The sequence below is a fragment of the Lissotriton helveticus genome, chromosome 10 (assembly GCF_964261635.1).
Source record: "Lissotriton helveticus chromosome 10, aLisHel1.1, whole genome shotgun sequence".
Taxonomy (NCBI): Eukaryota; Metazoa; Chordata; class Amphibia; order Caudata; family Salamandridae; genus Lissotriton; species Lissotriton helveticus.
The window spans coordinates 619556653-619568486 of record NC_136071.1 but is presented as its reverse complement, the minus strand read 5'-3'; the positions used below and the strand labels follow the sequence as shown (position 1 = coordinate 619568486).

Here is an 11834-nt window from a genome sequence, read left to right as displayed (position 1 = left end):
AACTGGATTTGTGGCTCATGCATCCTGGATTGCTAGTTTACCTAAATGGTTTGACAAAGGACATAGGAGCAACCCTTTCTAAATTAAAGTCTGGCTACTACTATTGAAATATTTGTCTGCTCAAATTGTTTTTTACTACATGATTTAAAAAAAGTCATGAAGCATTAGTTTCCTCTGTTAAGTCATTAACAGTTGTTAACACCCTCTTCGGGGGTGGTTACTTCTGGTTATTGCCTGCGAGTCAGTTAGTTGCTTGACCCAAACAGAATTTAATGAGTTGAATAGCAATTAACAGCTCTGAATGCTCTACAGCACATACCAATTGGGCTATTAACATTCTTACCAAATCAGATCAAATCAAATTTTATCTCATGCTTTGGAACTCCAAGGAGGTCCACACAAAATACGTGATAGATGACTGGAAATAAAAACTGAAATGTGCCCAAGAGCATTAATTATTACATTCAATATAAAGGCAAAAAACATTTTCTAAAGTTAAAAACATGAATACAAAACATTACATTTGGCGGGTTAAGTAGTAAATATATAGCCTCTGCGGTTGTGGACGCAGAAAATCTTAGAAAGAGCAGTCTCAACAACGTACAATGATATAAAAGCAAAGATGGACATATAACTAGAACATGTTTTAAATCCTGGTTTCCGTTTTCACAAAAGTGACATGCTTGAGGAGCCATACCATTTAGATGTTACAACAGTTAATGGAACAATATTTAGACGGATAATTGCCCAGAGACGTTTCACCCCATGGGCCATATTCCATGACTCATAATGCTGTAATTTGTTCAAAACATAGGAATTTATTACCAAATCAAAACTATTATTCTATAAGAATCGAGATCCAAACAGAAACTTAACTTGGGGAAGCTTGCTTAAAAAAAAGCTTTAATCTGAGATAATGACATAGGTGAGGCCACACTTAGACCAAGATTAAATTGATCTAAAACATACTAACATTCCGATAAAATACAACTTTGACACCTTTCGGTTAAAAAAATGTCTTTATGCATAAGGTGTCGTAAGGAGTTACAATCACTGTTCATAATGCGCTGCCCCCAATGCTCCACTTCCGCCAACCCCTGCACCAACAGACTCTTTAGACCAAGTTCTAATCGTAATGCAGTGGTAGGAGGTCAATGTATTAAGTGAAAGCAAACTCCTTAGTAGTTGTCCTTTGGACTAATCTAAAAATCTCCACTTGGTCATGTCAATTTGTGCGATGGCATATAGAAGAGTAGGTGGAATTTTGGCCCGGTACACTGACAGAAAGATGGGAAAAGATTATTGGTCCAACTGCCTTATAAAAAGAACTGTGCCCCCTGGCCTGGTAATGGGCTTTACACTCACAGTTGCATGTATGTTCTGAGTGTACTGGACATTATTTAGACTAAAAAGGTATAGGAATTAGCTGTTTCCCATTTGTGTGTACTAAGATGCCATAAGTAGTTGGAGCAGGGGCGAACTCCTTTTCCCTGAACGCACAACACCTTGCTTTTTGTGGAGTTAATTTTCAAAAAATGTGCTCCAGCATACTGTTGTAGGGTAGTTGGGCAATGGTCTAAACCTTGATGGGTTAAGTCCAGTATCACAATATCATCCCCATAAATTAGGCAGATCCCTGGACGACCACCAATACTGGGAGGGAAACCCACACTTTTAGATAAAAAACTGGTGGGGAGATCTGATATATAGAGGGAAAAGAGCATAGGCGCAAACAGACACCCTTGCTTCAGACTGTTTTTTTGTAGGGATAACTGTTGATAGCCCCTGATCCCCACCTAACAGTATTTGGCACCAGGTTGAAGAGTGGAGAGCAGTAATCGGGTGCAATAGAATACTAGGCATCCCAAAATTAGCTTGTTTTTTTCACAGGGTTGGACGATCAACCTTACCAAATGCTGTGGAGAAATCTATGAAGGCAGCATTGACAGGACACTTTCTCTAGATCACGTATTTTTCCGTAATGAGTAGCGAAGCTGCGATGTTATCTAAAATGCCGTGCTTTTTCCTGAAACCCGTTTGTTCTAAGGGGATAACATGTTCTCCTCGACCTGGGAATTAAGATGCTCCAACAGGCATCTAGTAAAACTTTGCCAACTGCATCTAGTAGAGCAATTTGTCGATAGTTACGGGGTAAATTACGATCACCCTTTTCAAATAAATGGGACAATAATACTTCAGGTCCAAGATGAGGGCACAGAGGAGTGGTTATAACAGTAAACAAAGACCATGGCCCACAGTTTTGTTTCCCTTTTTATGACCGAGATTGGAACTTCGTCTGGGCCCATTGCACCAGAAGCCTGCATTGCCCTAATGAAATACTCAATCTCATTCAAAGAGGATGGACCATAGCCAATTAGCGTTACCTCAGAGTTAGTGAGTAGATCTTCAACACAGAAGTCAACACAAGGATTGTCCACATATAATTCTCTAATAAAAATGTCCCATACATCTTGGCTAACAGAGATGGAGTGAGATCACACTCTTGCCCAACTGCAGTCAGCAATGAGTTCCCAAAATGTATGCACATTTTTTTAAAATGCAGCTTCTCTTAAATTGATCCACAGGCGGTCACAATTTTGCTTTTTTGGACTAATCTTTAGGCGCTGCCTTCTTCTTTTAGGAAGAGATATTAACCTGGCTTTTTCTTTTGAGACAGAGAAAAATTGAGTTCAAATATTATGTTTATTCCTTTTTAAAGAGAGAGAAGTTGCCAGCATTGGGATTTATATGGGGTTTTGGGGAAACTCTCAGAAACAGTATGGGTAATCAGCTTCATAAATTTACTAAAATGGTCGCACACATCATCGTCCCAACGGCATATAGAATTAACTGTCCCTACCAATAGATCTTTTAAGTAAGATATCTCCGGCATGGGCCAATGCGTTCTCCCTGACTTCTTAATAAACTGTGACTTGGGTCCATCAAATCTCCATAATCCAACTAACAACAGGCTGCAATTGACAGCGTTTTGAGATTGCTAAGTGGAGTATTTATATCTTTTAAATCTGACATATGTTTGCAGGCAGACTATGAAGAATTGAAGTAATCAATTATAGATAAGCCAAGCAAGTATTTATGGGTATATTGAGCGGGAGAATTGAGATCAAAGTACTGTTAAGGATAACACAATCATTCTTCCTTAGAAGATTGCGAAGTGAGGGACCTCTTTTATCTGTTTTCATTTTTGGAGGAAATAAATGGGGGGATATGTAATGCTTCTTCTTTTTCAGAGTCTGCAGACAAATCAATTGAATGGTTTGGTACTTTACAATTTAAACCTCCCACTAAAACAACCTGGGGATCCTCCTGCTGGACCAGAAGTTTGCTTATAAATAAAAAAAGGTCATTTAGCAGTGTATTAAAGTGGGGGTCAGTAGGAATATACACATTTACTACTAAGATATAATTCCTCATATTCTCACCCTGAGCAGGGAAATTGTGTATGCCTTTGAAAAGATTGAGGGATCCATAAAGCTATTATACTCCTATTTAAACGTATTACTTAGCAACATTGCTATCCCTCCTTTAGCGTGCCCTTTCCTAGATGGAACCGCATTACCACTCAAACCATAATAGCCATAGAGACAAAAATGAGAAGAGCACCAGGATTCCTAGATGCAGATTATGTTGACGTTCAAACTATTTATGAAATCCAGCTTCTCTGCTATATTCACCAGGGTTGCTGCATTCCAGATAGCCACTGTTAAATTAATGTTAACTATGTGGTTTCAACTAAGGCTCGCTGTATAGGCAGCGTTAAATGAATTAGCTAGCCGACCCCATTTGGAATGCTCATCCGCCATTAAAAAAAGGTGCAGCTTTAAGCCCTCGTGTGCCATATTTGACTACTTGCCCCCCTCCCATCTATTATTGACACCTGTAAAGACTTTAGGTTTTCACCAAATAGCTTGTTTGTGCTGAATGACAATCTCAGAAAGAATTATTCAAATGAATAAGAGTTTGGTTATGATGTTTTTCCTCCAACAATATGGAAATTACATCAATCCCTCTATACCGGAGTGAAACACTGTTCTGCAGAACCAGATTTGCCACTAACTTAGACTGAAACAAAACCCTTGTTTTACTCACTAATTAGGGGCGTAAAATCGATACAAGGGAGTTGTTACTGCTTTGGAGCATCTTCAAGTTTTCAATATCTGAAAGACAAGATAATAAATGAGAGCAATTCACAACCACATCATGATCAAATAAAGCAACAAAGTCTAATGTATATGTAACTATTGTCTGAGGGTGGAGAATGGCATTGTGATCCCAGTACCTTGAAAAGGATGTAATGTGCAATGGCTCAGCATAAGAGGAGTGTGCAGTCGGGGCAAGCTAAACTGACTAGAGGCTCCAAGACTGTAAGGAGGATGGAACATCAGCCAAAACAATAGGTGGACCTCCTGCCCTAGGTGCAACAGAAGATAAACCTAACATTGCAGAATGAGCATTGTTGCCCATTTGGGCTGGGCTGGTTTCGGAGACAGCATTATTCACTGGAGACTCTTCTGGAGTAATCCTACTGATTTCTTGAACATTGAGTTTTATCAGCCCCTTTTTTGTATTCCTTTGTTTATTCCTTTTCTTTTTTCGCAGATGATTAATATCCTTTGGATTTCCTCAAGAGTTCTGAAGATTCGTCAATGGTCATTTTAGCCAGTTCTTTAAACCTTCAAATCAAGGAAGGATTGGACTTCATACAGGCAGATTTGTCCATGGGCAGGTTTATCCAAGATCTGGGGAGTCTGGATTAAAAATGGATTTTACATAATGAGTCGGACTTTCCACATCCTGCTGTAACCTGGAGCTTTTAAGGTGCACTTAATTTAAGGGTTACCCACTCAGGAACCACAAATGTTATACTTATTTTTCACCTCCAATGGCTGTAAGGGAAACTCCCCGCCCGCAAATGTCGAAATATCTTCTTGTGAGTGGAGACTTCTCTTCTTAATACTCATCTGTTGCTGCACAGACTGCGAGTGAACCTCATTGCCTTTATAGCCCAGCAAAGCTTTCAAAACCATAGCTAAAGTATCTTGAGTGTGATCAGCATTATTGTTTTTTTCAAGCAGATCTAGGATGGAGGATGCAATTCTTTCCAGGCATTAGCGAGATTTGGAGACTTGCACAAATTTGCCTGACATGCTGCAGGATGAATTAATGAGAGCCTCCAAGTGAGGAGGATCTTAAGACCCCACAGCTGAGGAGAGTCTGGACAGGGTACTACTAAAAAGCTTCATCCCAGGGGGCTTGACTGACTAGAAAGAGTGAACAGAGAACTATTCACATTTGAGGAATGATTTCTCACCGCTACATCTATATCAGGAAAGGTGAAATCCTCAGCATGGAGATTTGAGTCTTCAACCAGATGAATAGAAGCCTCCCCAACCACTGATTCGGTGGATTTTGCAACAGTTAGAGGTGGGGGAGAGGTCAGAGAGATAGGATTTGTGGTGACTTTAGATTCTAATTTCCCAGGGAAATTCCCTGTCCTGGAATCCCCTGGCCCCAAATTTCCTGGCTGTGGATTTGCTGCCCCAGAGTCAACAACCTCATTGTGGAAGAATGAAAATATTGAGTCTGAGCTGTTCACTAAGGGCTTGAAAATTAATCTGGCGGACTCATGGGGGCGCGGCGGTCTCCCAACTGCCCTATTATAATTAGGGCGGCCAGAATGTCATTGCCCTGCCACAGCGGTGTAGAGGCAGTAATATACTTGGCAGGACTGCCGCGTACACCCAAGCATATTACAAGTTTCCCCTCCACCACTGTTTTCATGTCAGTTCCACCACCATGAAAACCGCGGGGGAGAGAAAACAATGCACACCCGTTCCTGCATGGCAAGGACTTTATAGTCCATGCCGTGCAGGAACTGTTTTTGGCGTTCCCATTGCGGTGCCCTTTTTCTGAGGCACCGTCGAGGGAACATAAAAAAAAGTCCGCCAGAAATGAGAAACACTCGTAATCTGGAGGGTGGCCCGACCATGGGTTTAGCAGAACGGTGCTAGGCCCTAAGTTGTCATGAGCTGCCTTATTCCTATGGACATTCGATTTGGTCTTTTTACAGACCCTTAACTTGATTCGCCTGGCTGAACAAAGTTTCCGAGCAGTCATACTCCTTTTCAGAGACTCTGAAGGATAGATCAAGGGGAATAGCAGAACTTCTGAAGGTGATTTTACCAGATCATAGCTCGGGTAAACAGGAGCCCCCCCTTAGGCTTAGGGAGCAGATGGACTTCTCAAGGCTAATCTGCGAGAACCAGCCACACCAGCATGACTCCCGCTGCTTCTGCTCACCACAGGGTGCCGAGTTCCCTCTAATTACCACCAGGCATGGATGCAGGGGCGGCTCGGGGTTAAGTACCCATTTATATAAATTATGGATTGTGAGTGTTCCAGCTGCACCAGGTGCTGGCCAAGAGTCAATCATAGGCAAAGTCAAGGCCGAAAGTCCCAGTAAAGTTCTCAGATGGATATATGAACCAAGGATCGGGCACTGCTAAAAATATACTGTACAGCTGAGGATGAAGTAAATGAAAAAAGGGACAGTGCTCCTAGGCTTACCTACATGCTGCCACTGCCTCCAACACAACAGATACGTGTCCTTCCGGCGTTTATTTGGGGATAAGGTTGAAATGCGGCAAGCACACAATGGTTGATAGAATTCAAGATAATGGATTGAGAGAACACACTAAGAGTGCTCCTAACAGGCCAGCCATGTGCTCTGCTCTTGGTGAATCCTCCCCGCCACACGCCCTAACTCCTCCAAATCCCCAGAGGAGCCAGACACAGTAGCGGAAAATCCGTGCGAAACCTACCTGAGCGAACAGCATTTGCATCAACAAATGAACAGCTTCTCCTCAAACAATTGCAAAATCAGTGGAGGTACAAAGGAGGGAACCGTTCAGAGTTTTGGGCCTCGGGCCCAGTGTTTTAGGCTCCGTAGAATAAGTATCTGTATCTTGCAGCAACAGAGGCAACAACTGCAGTGAAAGCACCAATAGTTAGCACTGCTGCAATCACTTCAGGTTCAGCAGGCAAGTGTGCGAATATGTGGCTGGTGGGCATGAACATGGCAGCATCCGAGGGCCTCAGCCATTTCTGTTTTCTGCTTTCAATCTAAGTGGTGCACAGACCTGCGCCAAGGGTTGAGTCCAAAAGAAGGGATGGTTCAGCCTAGATGGCAGGTGTACGGGTGGGCAAAGAGAGCTGAACAGGCGTCTGGCTAGCAGGGGTCCGGTGACACAAGATTGTGCAATGGGAGTCTGTTAGGTCTAAAAAGGTTCCCGTGCCTGCTGCAGCCTTTGCTGCCTTTGCTGCCTCCACTCTGCACAAGCTCGCGGCTCACAGTTTGTGTTCTCTACAACACCCCATTGCGCAATAAACAGGCCACACTGATGTCTTTAAGCGTAAAAGGCCAATTATTAGGACCAGGCTGCACAACATAAACAATCAACCAAATAACATTAACAACCACAAACCCCCAACATCAACTCCACCTCCAAACACTCCAGACACGCCTTCCATTCCACTCCATGACCCATTTCGTTCTTCATCAATTTCTTCAGATCTCTCTTAGCATCGTCCCCGGTAGCACCTGGCATTACACTCATGCCTCCAGTCCCCCTTCATCATTCACTCTCCCCCCCATGAGGGATGGGTGTGCCCACTAGTGACTCCCCGCCCCTCCCAAGTACCGCCAACCCTGCAGCCCGTCCTAAACTGGCACACTGCCAACCCTACCCCAGAGCCCTAATAACTGTAGGGTGGGTGGGTGCCCTTTTTAAACTCTCCCACCCGATGATACCAGAATGCAGGAAGAGGACGTCACCTTCCTCCCCTGCATTCTTATACCTACCCCCAAACCACACCCCTTAACCCCCAACCTGGCCCTCCCAGCACGACAGACCCTGGGGGAAGACTAGTCTGCGACTTTCACTTCCCCCGGGGCCCAGCATCGACAGGCAGGCAAATAAGCAGAGGTGAACAGGCTTCTGGCTGATGTGTGACCGACGACTGCAATTGTGCAGCGGGAGTCTGTGAGATCCAAAACGCCGTCACTCCTGATCCCATCCCACTGTAGATGCTTCTAGATGCTTCCTTTACTCCACTCGAGCTTGCAGCTCACGGATTGCACAACAACTCTCGGCTGACTCCACAACAACTCTAGCAACAATTGGTCCTACGATCCCACGGAAACCAAACATTCTTACCCCATATCTTAACAATAATGTAAATCGCTAGCAAAGGAAATTGAAAACTTTCCCCTCATTTAAAAAATAATTTGGCTAGTAAAGAGCTCTGTAATTCACAAGTCGAACCCATCCCTAAACCATAGCTCATGGTGGGCCTTGCTCTGAGTCGAATAGTGACATGCGTAAGGAAATATGTCTAGTGCCTTATATGTGCCAGTGGTTCCAGATGTTGGGTAACGGCACTTTTTTAGCATTTCATTTTCATCTTTAGAATTTTTTACTGATGAGAGACAGTTAGAAAAGGCAGAAAGAAGGAGAAAAAGAAAGATAGGAAGATAGGAAAATAGTAACAAAGGGACAAAGCAGGGACAAAAAAGAACCTGAAAAAGTAAGATAAGTAGAAAGACAGTGTATGGTGGTGGAAAAAAGAGGCACGAGGTACAATCAAGACCATCTAGCATTGGTATTATGTTGGCCTGGGAGTAATTTTAATCATTCCGGAGTAATTGTAGTATTTTGGCATTCCGTTTTACTCTTTGACATGGAATTACCAATAATAATTTGATTATGGCCTATTTCTTAATTAAGAGTAATTTGGAGGAAACAAATCCTACTGCAAGTGTACATTTAGCTGCAATGCTCTGCACCATTTCCTTTTTTTATAAACATATTTTATTGATGTTTCCATTTGAACAGGAACAAAGCCCATGAGGCCAACAAAGATCCAAATAATGACAAAGAAAATATACAAAAAAGAATTACAAGTGTCTGCATGTTCATACCGGTGTACAGTCATAATATCGAGTCAATTATTTCGACTGGACAGAATATCGAGTAAAAAATATAGAATGGACATAATATCGACTAGACATAATATAGACAACAAAAATATCGACTAGAGAAAATTAATATCGAATAGAATGGACATAATATCGAATCAAAAATATAGAATGGACATAATATCGACTAGACATAATATAGACAACAAAAATATCGAATTTAAGGTAAGTTAATAATAATTTTTATTTTTTGTGTAATATAAGTCTGTAGCGGGTTGTGGGTTTATAGGGGAATAGGGTGGGAAGTAATTTAATTCTAATTAATTAAATATGTTAATTTATTTATTGATATATATTTAGAATTAATTGTTAATTAATTATTAATTGGTAATTAATTAAAATATAATTGGTAATTAATTATAATTGATTAATTGATAAATATTTTAATTTTAGTAATTTATTTTCTGTAGCGGGTTGTGGGTTTATAGGGGAATAGGGTGGGAAGTAATTTAATTATAATTAATTAAATATGTTAATTTATTTATTGATAATAATTTAGAATTAATTGTTAATTAATTATTAATTGGTAATTAATTAAAATATAATTGGTAATTAATTATAATTGATTAATTGATAAATATTTTAATTTTAGTAATTTATTTTCTGTAGCGGGTTGTGGGTTTATAGGGGAATAGGGTGGGAAGTAATTTAATTATAATTAATTAAATATGTTAATTTATTTATTGATATTTTTTTAAAATTAATTGTTAATTAATTATTAATTGGTAATTAATTAAAATATAATTGGTAATTAATTATAATTGATTAATTGATAAATATTTTAATTTTAGGGTTCAGGGTCAGTTTTCAGTTTTTGGGTAAAGGGGTATTTTTAGGGTTCAGGGTCAGTTTTCAGTTTTTGGGTAAAGGGGTATTTTTAGGGTTCAGGGTCAGTTTTCAGTTTTTGGGGTAAAGGGGTATTTTTAGGGTTCAGGGTCAGTTTTCAGTTTGTAGGTAAAGGGGTATTTTTAGGGTTCAGGGTCAGTTTTCAGTTTTTGGGTAAAGGGGTATTTTTAGGGTTCAGGGTCAGTTTTCAGTTTTTGGGTAAAGGGGTATTTTTAGGGTTCAGGGTCAGTTTTCAGTTTTTGGGGTAAAGGGGTATTTTTAGGGTTCAGGGTCAGTTTTCAGTTTGTAGGTAAAGGGGTATTTTTAGGGTTCAGGGTCAGTTTTCAGTTTTTGGGTAAAGGGGTATTTTTAGGGTTCAGGGTCAGTTTTCAGTTTTTGGGGTAAAGGGGTATTTTTAGGGTTCAGGGTCAGTTTTCAGTTTGTAGGTAAAGGGGTATTTTTAGGGTTCAGGGTCAGTTTTCAGTTTTTGGGTAAAGGGGTATTTTTAGGGTTCAGGGTCAGTTTTCAGTTTTCGGGTAAAGGGGTATTTTTAGGGTTCAGGGTCAGTTTTCAGTTTATGGGTAAAGGGGTATTTTTAGGGTTCAGGGTCAGTTTTGGGTTTTTGGGGTACAGGGGTACTTTGTAAAAATAAAGTAAAATTACATTTAAATTACATTTATTTAATAAAATTAAATTATATTAAATTATATTATAATATTTTTTATTAATTTATATTCAAAAAATTATTATATACTTACCAATACTTATGTTGTAATGGTATGCGTTGTAAAGGTATATGCGTTGTAAAATCTTGCGTTGTAAATGTATGCGTTGTAAAAGTTTTTGCGTTGTAAAAGTTTTGTTGTAATGGTAGGCGTTGTAAAAGTATGCGTTGTAACGTCATACATCCCTGGAGTGGGAATAGTAATTTTAACCTCTACGCTATCCAGCGCTTTCCCTACTGTTGCACCCACTGGAGTGGGAGTAGTAAATTTTACCTCTACGCTATCCAACACTTTTGCTAATGTTGAACTCACTATAGTTGTAACAATAAATTTTAAACATTTTCTAAAATGTTATATATGTTTATTTAATAATATGTTTAAATATATATATATATATATATATATATATATATATATATATATATATATATATATATATATATATATATATCCAACCAAATTCCAGGAACCCACTTGGAATGGCCACTCAGAAGCTTTGTACAAGACGTTTCTTTATTGCAGCATGCCAGTGAACAGACATCAGGGAAACACTTCAAGGTAAAGTTCGCCAGACGCGTTTCGAGAGACACAGGCTCTCTTCTTCAGTGGCTGAGTGAAATGAAGTCGCTCGCAGTCAAATCTTAAACACCTGCCCTCCAATGGGCGTGGCCTTACTCGGCCTTCTGGGTGTTGTAGTGTTCATAGTTTAGTCCAAGTGGATGCGCTTCTCGTTTCTTGTGCACATAATAACTCCCATGTGGGTAGAAGAGTATCTCGCCTGACTTGATTCACCATGCTTTATTGCTGCAATAACGCGGGACACGCGCATGCCTGGATAGCGTCGCTCCCCTTCTGCCTTTTGCGCCGTGACACCATACCGGTGCCCGAAAGGTCGTTGGTGCACGAAGAGCCAATTCCGCGACCGGGACGGCCGCTATAAATCCAACCAAATTCCAGGAACCCACTTGGAATGGCCACTCAGAAGCTTAGTGGTGATATAATTTTTTTAATTAGATACATTATTTATTAAAATTATATTTTTTTAATAATTATTTCTAAGTTTATATTAAATATATTTATTACTATATTAGTTTTAACTTACTTTTAAGACATTTTAAAAAATCGATATTTTGACAGTCTATATTTTTGTAAGTCGATATTTTGGAGTCGATATTTTGGTACTTACCTGTTTGAAGATAGGGAGTCGATATTTTGTCAATCGATAT

The 11834-nt window shown here is 40.0% G+C and overlaps 1 protein-coding gene across 5 annotated transcripts in view; it reads left to right on the top strand.

The window, feature by feature from the left end:
* The window catches only part of CIITA (class II major histocompatibility complex transactivator), a 561355-nt gene that overhangs the window by 366285 nt on the left and 183236 nt on the right, over nucleotides 1–11834 (top strand). The gene's annotated exons all lie outside the window — the stretch shown is intronic.